At 50.8% G+C, this 22,838-nt stretch overlaps 1 long non-coding RNA gene across 2 annotated transcripts; it reads right to left on the reverse strand.

Annotated features, from left to right (window-relative positions):
* Positions 1–9,466: 9,466 nt before the first annotated feature.
* Positions 9,467–22,620, reverse strand: LOC121471215 (uncharacterized). Of its 2 annotated transcripts, none has more exons than XR_012052121.1 (3): positions 22,334–22,620; positions 13,135–13,342; positions 9,467–9,779 (listed from the first exon to the last, which is right to left on the reverse strand). It is a non-coding gene; the product is annotated as an uncharacterized lncRNA (long non-coding RNA). The 2 variants fall into 2 exon arrangements; XR_012052122.1 differs by having other exon boundaries at positions 9,467–9,810.
* Positions 22,621–22,838: the final 218 nt, after the last annotated feature.

Here is a 22,838-nt window from a genome sequence, read left to right on the forward strand (position 1 = left end):
CAGCTGGAAAGTCACAGGGATGGGAGCAAACCCCTTCTCAAACATCCACTCTCGGAGGGGAGAGTCCGGTTCCAGGCCGAGGGCATTTTCACCTGCTGGGAGCAGCAGCAGAGAAGCAGAGCAAGCAGAGCTCCAGGGATGCCTGGAGCAATTGCTGTTCATGCTGATGCAATGCAGGGTAAGTGCAGCTTAAACCCCTCATGATGGATGTTTGTTTAATTCGTGCTCTTCCCTCCTAAAACTGCCACTGATGGAACAGGCACAGGGCTCTGTCCTGGCCCAGGGCTGTGTTTACACTCAGCCAGTCCCCACAGTCTGACTAAAGCTCTCACTCTGTGACTCTTCATCCTCTCCAGGCAGACACAGAGCAGTTTATTCCCTTCTTTTCCATGGCAGCCTTTTATTTATTGGAGGAGGGCTATCCCAGCAGGGCAGGAAGTGCAGCTGCAAAGGGGAGGCTGGAGGTCAGCTCATCCCCAGCTGTCCCAGGCTCTGCTCCTCTGCTACAAACAACCCAATTCTTTCACTCTTCCCTCAGAGATCACATTTTCTAGATTTCCTTTAATCCTCGCTGCTAGCAAAACAAGGGAGGTTTTTCAGGATGTGTTGTAAGAAGGGAGGAGCAATTTCCCACCCCAGTCCTTGGAGGTGGGATCTACTGTAGGAAATACTGAGGAATTCCAAACTCACACGGCATTGTGTGAAGGTTGCAAAAGCACAGGATGGAAAGCAAAGGCAGCAAAGCAGTTCTGGAAGGACCAACCACCTTTGTCCAAGTTTCAGAAACCAAGGGTATTGCATCATATAAATATCCAGCTCCATCAGAATTCCTCATCCCCTACCAGTGTGACCTAAAGGATCCTGAACTTGTTGTTTATCATAAAATAGGTGATTTATTGGGTCTTCCTTGTCCATCAGCTCTCTTGCTTCTGCAGATGCCTCAAGCAATAACACAGAGCACATTCACCTGCAGCAGCCCCCACATTCCCTGCCCTCCCCTGGGCCAAGGGAGGAGATGCCAGACCACACCATGGCCCCTGGACATGATGCTGCTTATCCTGACCATTAAAAGAAAAAGCTCCTAATTTACCTTTCAGAAAAAAAGTAAAAAAGTCTTTGAAGGATAATTATAATCTCCTTGTATTGATTTTTCCCCTCTGGAATTCTATTCTATTCTATTCTATTCTATTCTATTCTATTCTATTCTATTCTATTCTATTCTATTCTATTCTATTCTATTCTATTCTATTCTATTCTATTCTATTCTATTCCATTCCATTCCATTCCATTCCATTCCATTCCATTCCATTCCATTCCATTCCATTCCATTCCATTCCATTCCATTCCATTCCATTCCATTTTGATTTTACTCTTCTCTATTACTCTCCTATTTAATTCTGTTCTATCCCATCCCAGGTTAGGCCAGCTGCAATGATGTGCCATTCCAAGTGGGAATGCTAATTTAAGGGGCAGGTTTCTGGCTAAGATGCAGTGAAATGCTTAGGAAGATGCCTCACAGACACTTGGGCTCCCAATGCCAAAAGAATGCAAAAAATCTACATAGGCATTTTCTTTATCTCAAAATCTTCAAAATCCCTGGATCTAACACAAACTGGCACCCTGAGCTCTGATGTGTTGTACCAGCAAAACTCAGTGTGACAACCATTCATTCATCATCCAACACTGTCTTATCCAAGCAGAACTCCTGAGGGCATGAACTTTTCCCAATCAGTCATTAAAAAATGTTAAAAAGCTTCTTCCCAACCACCTCAGTGCAGCAGCCAGGGCCTGAGGCTCTCCTGGGTGTGTGATGAGAGTCCCAGACAGGAGCTGAACATGGCCAAGTGCACCAGAGACTGTGAGCAACAACCTTCATTTCTTCTGTGTTCCAGTTCCTGGGAAAACCGTCAGTGGCTGTGCAGAGGAGCCAAAAAAAACAAACCCAAAATCAAGGCTGGTGAGGCCCTGGCACGGGGTGCCCAGAGCAGCTGTGGCTGCCCCACCCCTGGAAGCGCTCAAGGCAGGTTGGACAGGCCTTTGATGATCTGGTCTAGTGGAAAGTGTCCCTGCCCATGGCAGGGGGTGGAACTGGTGATCCTTAAGTCTCTTCCAGCTCAGACCATTTTGGGATTCCATGGGCATAGCTCAGCAGAGATTCTAAAGAAACAGAACAGCCAATGAGAGGACCTGGATGTCCACTTGAGTGGTTTCCAACCAACTTGGCAGGGAAGAGTTTTGTCCTGGACCCTGGAGTCCAGGGCTTGTCTGACTTTACTTCTGGCTACCAGAATTCATGAACAGCAAACATTTGATGGGCCCAGGCAGAGAAGAGTTTTGTGGATTTAAAGTGATGGAGGGCAGTTGTTTGACAGGGAGCTGGGTTCAGCCTCCCCAGGTCTCTGTGTTCATGAGGCTGCCAGAGCTCACTGGAGTAAGGTAAAGCAAGGACAGTGTGGCACAGAAAAGAGACGAGGGCAGCGAGTCTGAGCTAGAAGAACCCAAGGGCCAGAGGAAAAGGAGAGACCTTGAACTGTATGAAGCTCCTGCCAGCTCATTTCCTCGGGCCCCTCTGGATGGCAGCACAACTCTCTGCTCCATCCACGGCTCACCCGGGTTTGTGTCAGTGGTAAAGGCTGTGTCCCATCTCCAGATCATTAAAGAGGAGATATTTCCAGCAGGAAGCACGGGGGAAGAGCAGCAGACAAATGTTTAAGGTAGAAGGAGTCAAGAAGCAGGTACAGACTTGCTGGGCCCCAGACAAAGCCAGACCCAAGTGTTTGGTGGGTGACTCCTGCCATGGCTCAGCCAGCAGCTCCTGCAGCCTCCCTGCAGCTCCCACACGTGTTTGGGGTTACAGGGCTGGGATCTGCCCAGCTGTGATGGCAGCACCAACAGATGGGCAGCTGACACTGCGGTGTCCTGCCACCAGTGACTTCTTCCTGCTGTCCCCATCCCTGCTCACTGCCCTTGTCCTGGAGGCTCTGATCAGCTCAAGGCCACCCAAAGAGCTCAGAGGTTATTAACTCCCAAAACAAACACACAGGAAGTTTCTCCTCAGGTTATTTCCTCCTTCTGTCCCGTTCCTCCTGGTGCCACCAGGCACCAACGACCAGAAAAGGCTCAGCCCTCCCCCACCACTGCTCCACAGCACTCTGTTCTCCCCTCCCTACACTCTTCCATGCTCAGGGAGGCCCGGAAGGGGCTGCAGCCCAGGGCAGGATGGGGCAGTGGGGATGGGGACGCCTGGGGCTGTGTTTGGATCCATGCTAGGAGGCAGCCAGAGGCTGTACATGAGACCAGTGCCACTGCTGTCACTTTGGGAGCTGGATGGGAATGAAAAAAAAGTGCTGGGGAGGGGAGGGGAGGGGAGGGGAGGGGAGGGGAGGGGAGGGAGGGGAGGAGAGGAGAGGAGAGGAGAGGAGAGGAGAGGAGAGGAGAGGAGAGGAGAGGAGAGGAGAGGAGAGGAGAGGAGAGGAGAGGAGAGGAGAGGAGAGGAGAGGAGAGGAGAGGAGAGGAGAGGAGAGGAGAGGAGAGGAGAGGAGAGGAGAGGAGAGGAGAGGAGAGGAGAGGAGAGGAGAGGAGAGGAGAGGAGAGGAGAGGAGAGGAGAGGAGAGGAGAGGAGAGGAGAGGAGAGGAGAGGAGAGGAGAAAGAGGAGAGGAGAGGAGAGAAGAGAAGAGGAGTTTGAAGGGACCTACAGTGACCATATGCGGCAACTGCCTGACCACTTCAGGGATGACCAGAAGTCACAAGTGCTCTTGTTAAGGGCACCATCCAAATGCCTCTTCAACACTGACAGGTTTGGGGCATTGACCACATCCCCAGGAAGCCTGACCACCCTCTTGGTAAAGATGCTGCCAATGTCCAGTCTAACCCTCTCCCCGTGCAGCTTTGAGCCATTCTCAGGCATCCTCTGCCTGGATCCCAAGGAGAAGAGCTCAGCACCTCCGTCTCCACGTCCTCTCCTCAGGAAGCTGCACAGAGCCATGAGATCACCCTTCAGCCCCCTTCTCTCCATGTCTTCCAGCCCATCGCCAGCTTGATTCTCCTCCTCTGGACACATTCCAGGGTTTTCCCATCCTTCTCAAATGTTGGGACCCAGAGCTGCACACAGTTCCTATGTACAGGATCAGAGACTGTATAAATCTGATTTAGGAAAGGAATTTAGAAAATGTAGAAAATTATAAAAATCTCTCTCTGATTGTAATAGCATGAATTATGACATCTGTATTGTCTCACCCTTCACATGAGACTGAAAATGGAATAAAAGTTTTTAAAACACCTCTCAGTTGCCCCATCTCTGGCTCAGAAAAGGGTTTAATCTAACAGGATGGGAGGAGGGACCACAGCCAGCCTGGGAGCTCACGTCAGCAGCTTGGGAAACCTGGAGCAAAGCTGGGATCCCACACCTGTGGTGCCACCCACGGCTCAGGAAAGACTGTAACCCTGGCAGTTCCCATGGGGGAGCAGAAGTTTGACACGGGAGGGTTCTTCCATCTGGCAGGGAAGAGGAAGAACACACGCCAAAGCTGTTGGCCAACAGAGACGTGTGGAACTGGGAAACAGCGCATTCTTTACAGGGGAGGTAATTAATGGAGCCGCTCATTAAAGCATTGGCAGGCTCAGTACTGACAGTCAGAACTGGGACTCCAGGCCTTTTCTAGAAGGGATTTTTCTTCAAATATGAGTCATTTCAGTGCTGTTCTGCAATGTTTTCTTCACAATCAGACCTGCTTTGGAACACTGGGTTGAAGTGTGGCCTTAGGAACTGGGGAGCTGGAGCTGAGCACGATGGTCCTGCAGGTGCCACACCTGGGAAGGCAGAGTCCTCCAGTGATGGCTTCTGGGCAAACAGGTCACACAGGTCTTTACTCCATCTCTAAGTGAGGGAATCCTCTGGAGCTCTCGCTTAGTCCGTCTGTGGTTGCAACCAAGTCCTCACCCCATAACAGGCTGGGAGACCTGGGGGTGTCCAGCCTGGAGAAGCATCCAGGAAGTACTTAGAGCCCCTTCCACTGCCTAAGGGGGCTCCAGGAGAGCTGGAGAGGGACTCTGGACAACGGATGGAGGAACAGGACACAGGCACCTGTGCCAGAGGGCAGGGGTAGGTGGGATACTGGGAAGGAATTGTTCCCTGTGAGGGTGGGCAGGCCGTGGCACAGGTGCCCAGAGCAGCTGTGGCTGCCCCTGGATCCCTGGAAGTGTCCAAGGCCAGGTTGGACACTGGGGCTTGGAGCGACCTGGGACAGTGGAAGGTGTCCCTGCCCATGGCAGGGGTGGCACTGGATGTGCTTTAAGCCCCCTGCCCACTCAGACTGCTCTGGGATCCCATGACAGGTTAGGTTTTCTCTCACCTCACTCTCCTGATCCCACACAGGTGAGCAGTTCCCAGTGCCACAGCAGGAGCTCTTGGTCACTCAGAGCTGGATTGACCCTTGATCATACATCAATTTCTGTTGTGATCTTTCACATTTCTTACACCTGGCACCAGCAGACTTTGTCTTTACACCGCTGGCCATCGTGTACTTGGAATTCACAGGCACAGGAACAGCATTTCCGAATCAACCCCTTCACTCTTCCTTGGTAAGAAAGGTGGGAAAACCAAAATATTGGTGTTGTTTCAGGGCTGCAAGTTGAAGCTGTGTTGGCCCTGCCTGGGCTGTTTGCAGTTAACAGCTTCTGTGTGAGTGTGAACACCCAAGAGCCACTCGCGAGGTGACCTGCGCTCCCCCCACACGCAGCGGGTGCCAAGAGGCTGCACCTCGCCAAGTGTTTACAGTAATCCTTGGCAGGGACCCAGGGCTCCAACAAAGACATCTGCTAATCTGCAGAGAAGAGCTTTCAGGAAAGAGAAGCTTGAGGATTTCAGGGAAACTCTGCTCCCAGCCAGGCTCTGCGTGTCACAAACTTGTCTGTCCCGGCTGGAGAAGCCCACCTGAGTCTCCCGAGACTGGGATTTGTCTCAGACAGCAGTTCCCAATAGGTTCCCTCTCTTGGATTAATTATTCTGCAGTGCTCGTGGCCTCTGTCCTCGTTCCTGGAGCCTCCTGGCTGTGCTGGGATCAAAGGGGATCCTTGTGAGACATCCACGTGGGACCTGAGCGGGGCCAGGAGTTCAATGACTGAGCAGAGCTGCCCTCACCTCCACAAATCACGAGGCTGAGGGAAAATGGGACAAGGAATGAGGTGCTGGCGAGAACCTGGCAGCAGAACAAAGCCTGATCCGGCTGCCATGGACCTCAGCCACACTGTCTGTCCCCATCAGAGCCAGGTGCCAGGTGCTGTATGGAGTTTGGGGCACACCAAGGGGAGATTTCCTCACATTCCCTCACCTCAATGTGCCAAACCAGGCAGGTGTAGCCCTTCTGCCCCAATTCAAACTCCCTCTTTGGAAATATCCATCCATATTTTTACAACTTTGAGAGAAATAAGTCAATTTCCCAGGAAATGAGCTCAATATCCAGCCAGACCTGAAGTTTTAAGGTGCTCAAAATTCAGACAGATTTGAAGCTTTAAGGGCTTTTCTTCTCTGACGGGTGCAGTCTGCTTCCTGCATGGTGCCTTGGCAGTCCCGTCTCCTGGGCAGAGTCCTGTTTGGACCCCATGTTGTTGGAGAGAGGATAAAGCCTTTCCTGCTGAATCCCAGCTGGCTCCTGCACAGCTCCTCTCCCTCTGGAGGAGGGAGGCTCTCAGTGTCGGGCTGGGAAATCACATGCTCCATGGCTTCAACATGAGGTAATTGTTTTTGGAAGAGACCTGGGTGCTGCTTGGGTTTGCTGGTTTGTCAGGCACACACGGATGTGGGGCAGGGGCGTGAGTGACCAGGACCAGCCCAGCCTCCCCCAGGCACTGCTGGGTGCAAATATCCAAATTCTCATTTGCAACGTCAATAATTCCTGCAGAAATGGCTGAGAGGGGCTGGTAGGTGCAGTGCCACTGGGGGATCCCCCCATGGGGGTCAGAGGGACCTTTGAGGTCCCCCTGTGCATTTGTCCCCAAACCAGGAGCTACCATGGGGGCGGCAGCAGCCACAGGGAGTGGCTTCAGCTCCAGAAGGTTCTGCTGGGGAGTCCTTGCTCTGATGCCAGTTGGTGCCAAGGTGCTTTGCCAGATGATCTTTGATCTACCCCATTAATGGGTCTGATTCAAGCTGCCTCATTAATGAGCATTTTAATGTCAAAGAACATGAACTGGGGCACAGCCCCCATCCATCTCTGCCCACAGCTCCCAGGGTGTTGGACAGATTTGTCCTCACCTGCTTGAGATGTGACACAGGGAAGCATGTCCAGGACAGCCACCTGCCATCCTTCACCTCTGTCTGGCCCAGAGCCAGAGCCATTGCAGTGTCCAGAAATTCAATATCCAGCCACCAAATGAACCTGCAGTAGCTGAATTAGCACTGCCAGCTCCAACTGACCTGTGGTTACGAGCTGGAGTGGAGACAGTCTCAGAAGCTTGGCAGATTTTCCAGCACCATCCTGCCCAAATCTTCCTTAAGGATCACAGAATCATAGAAATACTTCAGTTGGAAAAGCCCTCTAAGATTGAGTCCAACTGTTGCCCCAGCACTTCCAAGCCCACCACCAACCCATGCCCCCATATGCCACATTCACACACCTTTTACGTCACTCCAAACATGGTGACTCTGCCCCTGCCCTGGGCAGGCTGTACCAGGGCTGGACAGCTTTTCCATTATTAAATTTTCCCCAATATCCAACCTGATCCTTCCCCGGCACAACTTGAGGCTGTTTCTTTTTGTCCTGTCCCTTTTTCCCTCCTGTCAGGAGCTGTGCAGAGCCAGAAGGGTCCCCTGAGCCTCCTTTTCTCCAGGCTGAGCCCCCCCAGCTCCTTCAGCTGCTTCTGCTGCTCCCTTCCCCAGCTCCATTCCTTTCTCTGGAATGTTTCCCCTGGAAGGTGAACCCTCTAGAGTTCTTTAAGGAAAACTCAAGGTATCCCTTGGACAAGTCCTTGTAGCACGTGCAGGTTGGAATGGTCACAGCACAGGTGATTCAAGGATCAGGCTCCCAGACCAGCTCATGAATTGAACACCCCCCAGTGAGTGATGCTGCAGGAAGGTGGGGAGAAGATCCACCCCAATGGCTGCAGCTGTTTGCAGGTATTTGCTGCAACCTTCACTCTTAACTGGACAAATACAGAACTGGTAATGGAGATGCTGTTCCCAGTGCCCAGGAGCTGAGGGCACAGTCCTAAAAACTGTATCACTGGCAAAAGTGATCTCTGAATTTTTGAAAATCCCCTGTGCAGCTTTGGTGAGACAGGCAGTGAGATTTTGCATCCTGCTGAAGGAACATGGGTCAGTGCATGTGGCTCCAGGTGACACAGCCCTATCCAGGCTCCTTACCCAGCTGTCCATGAATGCCTCTGGAAGGGGGGGAGGGGAGAATAAGTGTCCCATGAGCAGGAGAGGATGAAAGATTCTCCTCAGACCTGTTTGTCTTAAGACATTGATTTCTTATTTTTTTAGAAGTGATTTTTTAAAGTGTGTATTTACATTCATTAACCTCACAAGGTAGGAACTGCTTCTATCTAACATGAGAGTGTATGCCCTTATCTATGACAATTCTTTGATCTGTTAAGACATGTCTGAGCCCAGTGTACAGAGATGAGAATCAAGTCCCCGTCTAAACTTGGCAAAGCAGCAGCTTTTCCCCGTGATGTTGCAAGAGCATCTTGGGATCCCGTTGATGAATGAGCTCTTTTTGTGTCTGGCGTTACATGAGCCAAACCGGAGTTCGGAGTTCGTCTCTGAGTCAAACCAGTGACAGTGTAACACGACACGGGCAGGGAGGGGACACAACCGGCAGCTTATCCGCTGCAATTCCATGTTGTGGCAGGAACCTTTTATTTTAATGCAGAAATTACTGTGGGAGACAGTCAAGCTGAGACAGACACTTAATTTTGATGGAGTTAAAGTGGATTCAATGAGCCTTTCCTGCTTTTTGTGTCAGCCTGGATTTGCCTCCTTCCCCCTCCTGGCTGTTGGAACTGGTGTTTCTGTTGTTAAAACAAATGTCCTCTAACATCAGAATCTCCACTGGAGAACACAATCAAGTCACTGCTTAACCTTTTCTTAGTTATGTTCAGTCTAGAATCACAGGATGGTTGGCCTTAAAGATCATCTTGTTCCCACTCCCCACCATGGGCAGTGACACCTTCCACTCCTGCCTTGAGCAATTCCAGGGATCCAGGGGCAGCCACAGTTGTTCTGGGCACCCTGTGCCAGGGCCTCCCCACTAATTTCATCCCAATATCCCATCTACCCTGACAGTGGGAAGCCATTCTCCCTTGTCCTTGACCCAAGTCCCTCTCCAGCTCTCCTGGAGGCTCTTTAAGCACTGGAAGGGGCTCTAAGGTTTCACTGGAGCCTCCTCATCTCCAGGCTGAACACCCCCAGCTCTGCCAGCCTGACTCCACACCTGAAGACTTCAGATTTGTAACAGTCTGAGCTGACTCTTTCCTCCATTTATTAAGTTACCAACAACTCAGGCAACCTCCTGATGACAGATGGCAATATTTTTCTGACCAAGAACTCCCAGGGGAGGGGAGGAGTGTCTAACCAGAAGGACATGGGTTTAGGACAGCAGAAGCCCTGCGGGAATGGGCTGGTTCAGCCTTGAAGCCAATGCTGTGTCCTCTGCAGAGTGTGAATTTGCTTGTCTGGAGACCCAGCAGATTCACCACGGGGGTCCTTGCTGTGTTTTTCCAGCCCATTACTGTTTTGTTGCTCTTGCTACTGAGTTCCTCGGGTGAGCAGCACAGCCTGTGAACACAAACACCTCAGCTTTGGAAAGCTGGGAACAGGGAAAGGTGAGACTTCATCAGAGTCTGCTGTGAGAAATCAATAGCTGTACTCTGGGTAAAGCTCAGCTGGGCTGGACTGGAATTTTGGGCTGGAATGATGCAGCTTTAACGCTTTAGGGGCATGGAACTGGGACATTTATGGTCCTTTCCAAGCCAAACCATTCTGCAATTCTGTGATTCTCCACAGGCACACACAGCCCTGAGCTTTCCCTGGAAGCAGGACAGGTCATGGAATCACCTCTCTGCCACACACACTGCTCCCACCACCAGCTCTCATCTGTGCTACCACTGTCAATGGCAGAATGTCACACGTGAGCTCCAGAGAGCAAGTGGAGGAATCCAAAGGCTCCAAAGGCTGAGACATCACAGCCACCTGGCAGGTACTGACTGTGCTGAAATGTGCCTGGGCTGTGCCACGGAATCACGAGATTTGGGCTGGAAGGGACCTCTGCAGGGCATGGCACAGCCTGTGCATGGACAGTTTTTGGTAGTGAGGGGCTACAGGGGTGGCTTCTGTGAGAAGCTGCTGGAAGCTTCCCCCATGTCCAGCAGAGCCAATGCCAGAGGTCTGCTTGTGGCCAAGGCTGAGCCCACTAATGATGGTGGCAGCACCTCTGGGAAAACAGAGATAAGAAGCAGGGAAAAATATCCACCTGCAGAACAGCAGCCAGAGAGGAGTGGGAACAACGAGAGGAAGAGCTCGGCAGATCCCCAGGGCAGAGGAGAAGGAGGAGGAAGAGCTGCTCCTGGCTCCAGGTTTGAGATTCCTCTGCAGCCCATGGTGAGGACTGTGGTGAGGCAGCTGTGCCCCTGCAGCCCATTGAGGGCATGGGGGTGCAGAGATGCACCTGCAGCTCCTGGAGGAGCTCAGGCTGGAGCAGGGGGATGCCCAGGAGAGGCCCTGTGTGAAGCCCATGCATGAGCAGGGTCCTGGCAGGGACCTGTGGCCCTGTGGAGAGCAGAGCCCACACTGGAGCAGCTTTCCTGGCAGGACATGTGACCTTTGGGGGGACCCACACTGGAGCAGCTGGCTCCTGAAGGACTGACCCTGTGGAAAGGGAACTTCACTGGAGCAGTTTGTGAAGAACTGCAGCCTCTGGGAAAGACTCATGCTGAAGAAATTCCTGTAGGATTGTCTCCTGTGGGAGGGACTCACACTGGAGCAGGGGAAGAGTTTGAGGAATCTTGGCCCTGAGGTGGAGGAAGGAGCAGCAGAAAAGAAGTGTGATGACCTGACTGTAACCCCCATTCCTCATCCCCCTGCACTGCTGGAGGGGAGGAGATGGAGAATTGAGGAGTGAAGTTGAGCCCAAAAAGAAGGGAGTGGTAGGGGGAAGGTGCTTTATGATTTGGTTTTATTTCTGATCTGATTTGTAACAACTTATCTCATTTCCCCGTGTGGAGTCTGTTTTGCCCATGATGGTCCTTGCTGAGTGACACCTCCCTGTCCTTATCTCCGGCCACAAGCCTTTAGCTCTATTTTCTCTCTCCTGTCCAGCAGAGGGGAATGACAGAGTGGCTTTAGGGGCACCCAGTGTCCAGCCAGGGCCTACCCACCACAGGCAGGATCCAACCCCCTGACAGGAGCAGGGACAGTTTCAACTGCATGAGAATCATAGAATAGAATCATGGAATGGTTTGGGTGGGAAAGGACCTTAAACACCATCCAGTTTCACCCCTGCCATGAGAAGGGACACTTTCCACTATCCCAGAGTGCTCCAAGCCCTGTCCAACCTGGCCTTGGACACTTCCAGGGATGGAGCAGCCACAGCTTGACTTAGGTTGCAGCATGTGGCTGAGGGTGTGTATCCTATTGCCATCTGTTAAAAGTGGGGTAGTTATCTTCTGTTAATTGGGCAAATGGTTAAAACCAGGTGGGGCAGTTTTCTTTATCTCTTTCACAACCAATCCTCCCTCCAGGAGATCTCTGCTGTTCATGGCCACTGAGTGTCCCTGCCTGGCTGAGAAAATGCCATCATCCCATGGGGAGAGGCTCTGCCCAGGGGAGGAGCCAAACATTCCTACCTGGATCCAATCTGACCTGGGAACAGCACAGCAGCCTTTGCCCCCTGCATTCCCAGAGGAGCAGCTTTGTGCCCCACTGCATTCCCAGAGGAGCAGCTTTCTCCCCACTGCATTCCCAGAGGAGCAGCTTTCTTCCCACTGCATTCCCAGAGGAGCAGCTTTCTTCCCACTGCATTCCCAGAGGAGCCCAGGCCCATCTCCCCCAGCCCTGGAGCTCCAGAGGAAAACTCCCCCCTGTGCAGGATCCTGCTCCAGCAGAAGCACAGCTGGCACTGCAGGAGGGCTGAGCCACCCTGGGATGGGGCTGCTGCCACCTCCCTGCCCCACAGCGTGTCAGTTGTATTCTGACTCTGTCAGTGGCTTGTTTTCTTTTTTTGTACTATTGCATTTTTATTTTTAATTTTCCTAATAAAGAACTATTATTCCTATTCCCATATGTTTGCCTGAGAGCCCCTTAATTCCAAAAGTATATTAATTTGGAGGGAGGGGGTTTACATTTTCCATTTCAAGGGAGGCTCCTGCCTTCCTTAGCAGACACCTGTCTGTTCAAACCAAGACACAGCTTCTCTGGACAACCTGTGCCAGTGCTGTGGGAGCCCAGTGTAGGTAGCCAGTCCCAGAGGAGCAATCACAGGGAGGTGGCTCCATGGTACCTTTGACATTTAGCTGAATGTCCTCTTTATCTCCCTATGGATCCCACCTCCGGGTGGAATCCCCATCCCACGGGATGCTTTAAAGGCTTTGTTATTTTGGCCAGATTATTACATAATTCCCTTTAAAGCATCACAAGAATTTTTCATGTTGGATTATTATCAAACGTCTGATGGAATTTTTAGCCCATTTCCATTTTTACATATTTTTTACAGTCTAGTTTAATTTCATTAGAAATTCCAGACTCTGTTTTATCTTAATAAACTTCTGTAGCCAAGGCTGAGCCAGCTGCTATTGCTGGAGAACTGCTGCTTTAGGGGTCTGTGTAAAACTGACTTTGTGCCATGCCCCTGCTCCATCCTGGGCTCTGGCTGACCAGGCTTCTGCTGAATTGTTCTTACCAGGATTTACTGTCACAGCACTGAAGGTGCCTCACAGACCCTGCGTTTCTCAGCCCAGATAATGCTGCCTGTGAGCTCTCAGGCTCTTTGGTAAAGGGACTTTTTGGTGTTAGAAAAGCAAGGATACTCCAAGTGTTAGGTTTTGCAACCTAATATTAATTGTGGTTCTCCTGCCTTCAGCCCTGATGGATCTGTCTGTGTCTATCTCCCTAGTGACCCCACATCTTGCTGTCAAACCTGGTAAAGGAAATCGTTCTCCTTTTTAGGCTCCAGGAGGAATGGCTTCTTGTAGGCTCCTGCAGATGGGATTACTTTGGACATGTTGCCCGTGTTCCGTGACCATCTCTGGGCCTCTGGATGTATTTCTCTCCATCTCTCTTCACAAATAACAGCAGGAATGAGGACCACACCAAGCTGGGCTCCTTCCACCAAGATCATCCTTCTCCTGGGAAGTTAAAAATTAATCATAAAGAGGGAGTTAAAGCTCTGAGGTTTGTGAGGGATTTCTGTCTATGGGCAGGGAGATCACTGGGAAATAAAGGGAGGGATGGATGGTGGATGGACAGTGAATGGATGATGGATAGACCTATGACTTTAACAGCAGGAGATCAACAGAGTTGAGGGAGAGAGCATCAAGGGAGGTGTCACTGAACTAAGGAGCTGTGTGGGAGGCTGGGGACATCAGGAGAGAGACAGGATACCCAGAGTCAACACTGAGTAAATCTCTGGAGTTGGAATGTCTCTAGCAGGACTGTAGATGGGAGGAAGAGAAAAGCCTTTGCTTTTCTGTTTTTCTGTTTCTCATTAGCCCTTCCCACCACAGATGAGAAACAGGAGAAAATTTGTGAGTATTTCCAACATTATCTCATATTTCCAATCAGAGAAAATTAGTGACTGGCATTAGAACTGTAAACAGTGCCAGTGAGGTCCCAGGTGGTGGCAGAGCTGTTCAGGCAGCCTGGAGTGGGACAGGAACCTGGGAACGGGATGTAGCAGCCAAATCTGCTCGAGGATACGGAGGATACCACGTCCCTTGGGCAGCTCCAGAGGCTGGGATGAAAGGAGACATTCCAGAAGGGAAAACTGCTCAACAGCCACCGACAGCCCTCGGGATTTCCTCTGCTCTTGCTCCACTCCGCTGGGTCCGTGCCTGGCGCAGGGAGCGAGTCCTGCTGCCCACCCTGTGCCCACCCTGTGCGAGGGCTCGGAGCATCCCAGCCGGGCAGGAGGTTGAGCAGGGATTCCAAGAAGCTGGGGCAGGTTTTCCCGACACGGTGAGAGGCTGTGCACAAGCAGGGGACCCCGCACACCTGGCAGACACGGAACTCAGGATGTTTTGCAACAACATCCCACATTCTGGCACTGGACAGCGACTGCAGAGCTGAAACGCCTGGAGCTGTGTGGGCTCCGTCCCACGCTGTTTGTCCATCTGAGATTTGTTCCAAGCCCACATCTGCAGTGCTGGGAGCAGAGGGGTTCCCAACGCCTTGTCCTGGAGCCAGCCCTGCTGCTTCACCACAGTGTGAGCAGGGGATGAGGGCTGAGCTCAGCCTGACCAGGAAGGGACCAGCAGTGAGAGGGACAGTGGGCTCTGGTCATGGTGCCTGAAGCCCCACAGACGCAGCCGGCTCTGACACCCAGGTCACCCCACACTGCCCAAAGCCGCCTCCTTCAGCCCCTTTGCTCCAGGTAACGCCAGCCCTGCACACCTATCCCTGGGATCCTGTAAACCATGGAATTCCAGAATGGTTTAGGTGGGAAGGGACCTGAAACACCACCCAGTCCCATGCCCTGCCATGGCAGGGACAACTTCCACTATCCCAGGTGGCTCTAAGCCCCACCCAACCTGGCCTTGGACACTTCCAGGGATCCAGGGGCAGCTACAGCTTCTCTGGGCAACATTGGCCAGGGCCTCAGCACCCTCACAGGGAGGAATTCCTTCCCAATATGCCATCTATCCCTGCCCTCTGGCTGTGGGAAGCCATTCCCCCTCTTCAGGCTGAACCACAGCTCTCTCAGTCTGTGCTCACAGGAGAGGTGTTCCAGCCTGTGGCTTCATTGTCCAGCAATAATCAGTCCCAGAATGATGACAAAGTCTTGTCTAAGATGCAGGAGCACAGATGTGATGTTGTTCACCTTCCTGCCCTCCCTCTGGACTGAGGACAGAGAGAAATGGACATGAAAATGGTAATTTATTAATACTTTGGGTCATTATTGGTCATATGTATTTATATAAATGGTCATATTTGGACATATATATGGATGACCATTCATATATATAAATGACCATTTATTCATATATTATAGTTCCCTGGAAGGTTGGATAGGGCTTTCAGCAATGTGGGATAGTGGGAGGTGTTTCTGCCCATGGCAGAGGGGAAGAATGAGATGGTTTTTAACGTCCCTTCCAACACAAACTATTCCATGGTTCTATGATTTACAGAGTACTGCAATTTGGGGAAGAGGAGACTCTGAAACCCAAGTAAACCACTCAATTTGTGTCCTCATCCTGTGGCCTTTAAAAATTGCTAACTGGATTAATTCTTGCAATCAAACCTGCCTGTTCCCAGCCTGCCCAGCGAGTGACGTGTTCTGCTGTGGAAGGAACAAACCAGATGCAGGGAATAAACCCAGTGCTGCCCAACACGAGAGCCCTGCAAAACTGGGACACTGCAGCCAGGTAAGGATCAGTCTCTTCTCCCAGGTAACAAGTGATGGGACAAGAGGAATGGCCTCAGGTCGTACCAGGGGAGGTTTGGGTTGGATATTAGGGAAAAGCTATTCCCAGAAAGGGCTGTCTAGCCTTGGCACAGCCTGCCCAGGACACGTGGCTGTGGCACTTCATGCCATGCTTCAGTGGTGACCATGGTAGTGGTGCAGGGTTGATGGTTGGACTTGATGATCCTAAAGGTCTTTTCCAACATGAATGATTCTGTGATTTTGTGAAGTGCTGCCATAACCCTGCAGTGGAAGCTCAGCTTGCTCAGCTGAAACATAAAGCCAAATTCCTTTTTCCAGGTGTCTTGCTTGCAACAAGCTGTGGGTTATTTTGGAATGACCTGCACAGCTCAGCTTGGAATCCCAGCAAGCCAGGGTGGCTTTTGGACCCTGCCTGGCACTTCTCAGCTCAGCTGCATACATTAGCAGCAAACTTTTTATCTGCTCATAGTGAAACCACAGTAGGATATGACCAGAGCAGCTATCTAGGGACAAAGTCCTCTTTGTACACAGAGCAAAACCTGCAGGGAATGCCAGCACTGGCCTCTCCTGCTGCTGAAATACTCCATGGAGTATGAAAACTCCATAAATACTGTGCACAGGCATCTCCATTGACTTCCCATCCCTGATCTCTACACATCAGCAAAGATGAAGTCCTTTGAGATGCTGGTCACAAAATCCAGCACACTTTTCCCTCCCAAAAGGACATAGATCAAAGTGCTAATGAGTAAATGTTGTACTTGGGACATGGTTTTTACAAATGGGTACAAAGAGTTTAATTAGAACCAGCTCCCTAGGAGGAAAGTATTGCCCTTTTTGGATTAAGAGTCACCAGTTAAAAAAAGAGTATTCAATTAAATAGAAATATCAGCTTCTCAGCTTCTCACAATTCATGAACCTGACGAATCTACAAACTATATATTAACAATTCTTTTTAAAAAAGCAGTATTTGAATTTTTCATTTACTGCTTAATTATCAGAACTGGGGCTTTAAAGGAGAACCACCACATGCCTATTGTAATATTCTGACAAAGATTTGGGGCTTATTCTCTAATACACTCCTAAGTATCTGAGGTGAGTGACATCTGTTTCTGGTGCAACCTGTGACTCCCAGAAAAGTGATTTTTAGGGAGCTGAGTTTGGAAAGCTGTTAAGATGTAGGATAGAAAGCCATTAAGGAATCATCACAATCAGAGAAATCCTGCAATCTACAAGAAAAAGAATGCTCAAATTTCCTAAAACTGAGCACTCATGACCCAATATCAGAGGCTACTTTTAATAATCTCAGCTTTGTCTTCCCAGTGCTCATTTCTTCTTTGATAAAGGCAGGGCCAGTACCTCTGCAGCAGAATCTGATCAAGACAGCTCCACATAAGTCGGTCAGAGGAGCACTGAAATCCCCAGCTGAGCTCAGAGCAGAGAGGGAAAATCAATGTTTATTTGATCATCCTGCCCATAAATGAGCAGCCACGAGGAGCCCTGGCCCTGCTCGCTGTGCCCGCTGCTGCTCCCGACAGGACACGCAGCAGGGGAGCCCTGCCTGCCTTGTGTTTCCTGGCGATAGCCCTGCACCAGAGCCGAAAGCAGAACTTGCTCAGGAACACAAGCAGCTGCATCGTGTTTTGGCAAAGACAAGAGGAAGCTGTGCAGCAGCGTATTCCCTGCAGGGCCAATCTCTGATTAATTGGAACTGCTTGGCATTTAGAAGAGCTGATGAAAAACTTTGGGAAGCCATTGAGGCATTTTCACTGGCACAAGCACTTTGGGAGGGAACACATTTATGTCATGGAACTGAGATCAGAATCTGAATCAAACCCATTCTATAAAGACCTGAATTTGTTTGTTTCCATATCCCCCACCCCAGGGAGATGAAAGCAGCCCATTTCCAATGATAGGATTCCTTTCTCTTATGGAGCCATGAATATCCCAAGACATTCTCTCATAGAATCATGGAATATCCCAAGTTTGAAGGGACCCCCAAGAATCATCCAGTCCAGCCCGTGGCCCTGCACAGACACTCCAGCAATTCCACCCTGTGCATCCCTGGGAGCGTTGCCTAAACCCTCCTGCAGCTCTGGCAGCCTCGGGGCTGTGCCCATTTTCTGAGGAGCCTGGGCAGTGCCCAGCACCCTCTGGGGGGAAGAGGTTTCTCCTGATCTCAACCTAAGCCTCCCAGGCACAGTTGCACATTAACCCTCTCTGCAAAGTCTTTTAAGCAGCAAACACTCACATGCCAACATCACACACTTTTAAATAAACCTTGGGCTGCATTGCCTGCAGAGGAGCAGCAGCAGCACTGGGCTGCTCTGATAATTGTGCTCTTGACTTGCCCTGACACACACCTTGCTTGAGGTGAGGTTATGCAAGGGGAAGAGATAAGATGACCCACTCATTTTAAAATCTACCCATCTAGGTGACTTCAGCTCTTTCTCAATAGGAAAAATACAAACATTACAAACCTACGCCCATTGAGACATATGTATACAGAGAGAGAGGATATTTAGATATTTCTATAGTATATTTATGAAACATCAGCACCCCAGCACTTCAGTCAGTGCATCTGACAAACACAGAGCCTAATGGTTGAATTTCTAGTATATGTCTTTAGTCTTTATTTTATCTATCTATCTATCTATCTATCTATCTATCTATCTATCTATCTATCTATCTATCTATCTATCTATCTATCTATCTATCTCATATATGACCTTTAAGGTCTCTTCCAAGCTAAACCATTCTCTGATTCTATTATAAGGAAGAAATTGGTCCCTGTGGGAAGGGCCTGGCACAGGATGCCCAGAGAAGCTGTGGTTGCCCCTGGATCCCTGGAAGTGTCCAAGGCAAGGCTGGACAAGGCCTGGAGCACCCTGGGATAGTGGAAGGTGTCCCTGTCTATGGCAAGGGGTGGAAGTGGATGGGCTTTTCATGTCATTTCGGGTTTCCATCCCAGACTATTCCATTACTCTGTGATTTATATACACAACATGTAAAGAACAAGAGAGAAGCAGTTACCATTTGTGTTATATGGGAATGAAACCAAGGAACTAAGAAATTTGTCAAGGATCATAAATCAGTTGCAGAATGAGAAATTAAAGCAAACTAACTTTAGTACTTCTTTGGTTTGGACAGGAAAGTGCTCCAAGATCAATTGATAAGAGTGGAATAAAACACTAATATTCCTAAAGCAACATCTTCACTCTGTGGTGTGCAAACAGCTGGAAGAAGTGAGTTTTCCAGTTTAACTGCAGTAATTCTGTGTGCAATTCCCCTCCTGTTTCCTTTCCAGCAGGCCACAGCAGCTCGCAGACCGCAACACAAGTCTGTCCCACAAACTCCTTACCTTGTGTTCACTCAAGGGTTAAGGAGTTTTCAAGTTACAAAGCCTTGTGTCTTGTGTGGGAGTAAATGTCATATCCCACTGCACAGGATATTTGTAGCACAGCACTATCTGGGAAGTGAAACTTTTGAATGGTGAAGTTTTCAAGCAGTTGCTTCAGGATGAATTTCTGAAGAACGGAACGGCCGAGAGCCCATTTGTCACTCTGGCTCAAGGTGGCTCCAAAAGTCACAGTGAGAGAAGCAGGGTCTGAGTGGAACCATCTCGGGTCTGAGAGTTCCAGCTCCAATCACAGGGAGGGTTTGTGCAGCTGGCACATCAACCCCATGTCCCCACAGGAGGACGGATCACTGCTCTGTCATCATCACCACAGTACGTGCTGGAGGAGCTCTTCTCATGGATCAGGTACCCAATGTTCCCTGTGAGGGTCACCCTCCACACAGGTTCTCCAGTGTAGCTGCCATGGCCAGACACCAAACTCCAACACAACCTGAAGGAGGGGAGGCCTTGACCCAAGAGCAGAGACTCTGGGAATGCCAGCACATAAGGCATGGTGGCCCCCATCCCTCCTGTGCTCCAAGCTCAGCAGCACCCATGAGTGCTGGACCACAGCTCCCAGGAGAGGGATTAGGACAAGACAGCAGGGACTGGAGTGGCAGTGGGACAATGTGGTCAGAATTCTCCTTTGTTAAAATGGTGACATGTCACTGGAGATGAGCCAAGGTGGAATGAGCTGTCTCCATCTCTGGATCCAGACAGAAGCTGCCAAAGCACTGCCTAGCTCAAGTCCTTGTATTGTAACTTGCTGCTCTTGGCTCACACACACACAATGAACACCAAACGTGGAGTAACAGATCGGGAGCTCCCAGCTAAGAGCTTTTCCTGATCAGTGGTCCCAGAGTGGACCATAATCAATGAGCACAGGAACACAGGAACAAAAGGTTTCTGTGAGGCCATGGGTGCTCTCTGAACTGTAACTGCAATCACAGAAGTAGGTCTAGACACTACTGGGGCACCCGAAATGAGAACACCGCATATTTTGCAGCAATTATTAATGCAGCTATTTGTGCTAACTCTTCAAACCAAGTACAGATACGCCCCGCGCTGTTTCCATAAACAGGAGCACAGCTGTATTTGCATTCTCTCCATGTGTGCTGGTGCTCAGAGCTACTTGTGCCTTTGATTGCCGCAACAGAAACCCGAATCGGCCGTAGGAGCCCCCGGAACCAGGACGGAGGGGCAGAGCACAGCCGGGAGGGGCAGAGCAGAGCCGGGCCCAGCGCCGGTGGGTGGGACAGGCGGTGCTCTCACCCTGCTCCAAGCACTGCTGGGGCTGCAGAAGTGTCGGGAGCTCCGGGTGGTCAGGACGTGCTCCTGCTGCTCCCAGCTGAAGGGCTCTGCCCATCTCTGAGCTGTACCTGTGCCGTGACCGCGGCTCGCTGACTGCAGCGTCATGGTTACACCAATCAAAACTTCATTCGTGCCTTCAAGGTATTCTTTACAGCTCCAAGAGTGACAAACTTCTCTGCCAGTAACACTGAGACCACTGATTCATTTCGCACAATTTAACCACAAGAGAAAAGCAGTGTTCTGGATTTCAGTGTTGAACCTGGGCTTGTGACAAGCTCCACATGTGCTTTTCTCAGTCTCGTTCCCCTACTTTCTTCCCTCATCCCCAACAACTACAGAACATGACTCCAGTGGAAAGTGTGGCTTGTTCAAACCCACAACATGGGTATTAAGGTCTTTTATATTTTGTCAAAGCTTTATTTGCTCTTCTTTCCACTGTGATAAAAATATCAAGGTAATAAACTCCTAAATGCAACACCACAATCACCTCCAAGTACTCTGGCAAAAATAACCTCAGGCTTTTAAAGACAAATTATGTCAAATGTTGTGAGCAGCTATTATCACAACTCCTGCCTCACTTCAAAGTTTCTTTCAGCTTGAATCAGGAAGAAATGCTCCCCTAGGAGGGAGTTGAGGCCCTGGCATAAGGGAGAAGCTGTGGCTGCCCCTGGATCTTTGGAAGTGTCCAAGGCCAGGTTGGATGAGGCTTGCGGCACCCTGGGAAAATGGAATGTGTCCCTGCCCATAGCAGAGGAACTTTCAGGTCCCTTCCCACCCAAACCAGTCTCTGGCTTTGTAAGGATGCTTCTTTACTCAGGGATGTTGGAAGATTGTGTGAATCCCAGGCTCTGTGACTCTAACACGTTCTGCCCAAACATGAGAGCACACAGAACATGAACCCAAAACTCAACTCTCTCCATACACCCAGAGCTGCTCCAGGGAGGACTGAAAACCACCTTCATCTACCAGTGCTCTCCCTGGAGGGCTGAGCTGATGAGAGCAACCTCACTCCCCATATCTTCCATGCACATTTTAACCAATTCCACAATTCCCGGAGTAGCCTACAGAAAATCCTGTCGACTACAACACATGAGGTATGACAGTGACCTACTGTGATGGGTTATTTTAACTCAGGGCTCATACCCAGAGTTAAATGGGCAACAGGCAACATGTGTTCTGCAACACAGCATAGAACCATACAATCATTCAGGTTGGAAACAACTTCTGTGATCACTGAGTGCAACCAACACTCAATCATCAACTGACACATGAAAGAGCTGTTGGAAGTTACAATTTCTGTCCAAACTGTGCAAGGAGTTTGAGCAAGAAGCCCCTGTGCAGAGCCAGTGTATGCTGAATGTGAGGGATGTGGGATCTTGCTCCTGGCCATTCCAAGGCTGCTCCAAGCACCATCCCTGTGGTTCTCACACACAGACTCTGCCAGAGCTGCAAATCATTCTCTGCTCGTGTGTCGCTACGAGGAGTCCAAACCCAGAAGGAATAAGCACTGGATTAAATTTTTCCCTGTGAGGGCAGGGAGTCCCTGGCACAGGGTGCCCAGAGCAGCTGTGGTGCCTCTGGAGCCCTGGAAGTGCCCAAGGCCAGGTTGGAGGGGGCTTGGAGCAGCCTGGGACAGGGGAAGGTTTCCCTGCCATGGCACCAGATGGGCTTTAAGGTCCCTTCCAATCAAATCCAATCCATGTTTCTATGGTCCTCTAAAATTCATCAGAACCCTTTATTGAAAGCTCTGAAACTACCCCTGAAATGATCTATTTCCCATGGCTCTCCCACCTCACTGATTCAAGAACCAAGTCACCCACACCCACCCCTTCCTTTAGTGTCAAAGCAAAACATAACCGTACTTGGGCAAAGTATAACCCGAACAATAAAGTGTCATTTAGAGGGGAGATCAAAGTTATCATAAACTTAGACCACTTGAAAATCTCCTCACAGCACCTCCTACTCCCCACGGCCGGGAGGAGCGCCGGCATGGGGGGACACACTCCTGCGGCCCTTCCCTTGACATCTCACCAGGAAAGGGCGACGGAGTCTTAGACAAGGAAAAAAAAATCAGCAGAATGTCTCAGCTTCCGGAGGCAAGAGCAATGTAATGGGCGAGTCTTTGGAGCGGTTGCTGACAGGGAAAACGCGCTCCTGCGGCACCGAGGTACCTGCGAGGGGCTCCGAGGTGGCCTCAACACGCCAGTCACCCGCTGCCCGGAGGAACCGAGGGACACAGCGGAGCGCGGGCCCGGCCACAGCCACGGCCAACATGGCGGCGTGGCGTGAGGGGACGGGCGGCCGCTCTCGGCCCCGCCCCGCGCGGCCGGACGCGCATGCGCAGCGCGGCGCGGCGGCGCCCGGAGAGCCCGTGGGGCGGGGCTTACCTGGCAGAAAGCCCCGCCCACTTCTGGGAAAGCCAGCCGGCCGGGGCCGCGCCGGGGGCGGAGGCGGGGCAAACAGCGCGCGGTGATTGGGCGCGGCGGGAGGAGGGGCGGGGCCACGCGGCGAGACGGGGCTGTGATTGGCTGTGCGG

The sequence above is a fragment of the Taeniopygia guttata genome, chromosome 27, assembly GCF_048771995.1.
Source record: "Taeniopygia guttata chromosome 27, bTaeGut7.mat, whole genome shotgun sequence".
In the NCBI taxonomy this organism is placed as follows: domain Eukaryota; kingdom Metazoa; phylum Chordata; class Aves; order Passeriformes; family Estrildidae; genus Taeniopygia; species Taeniopygia guttata.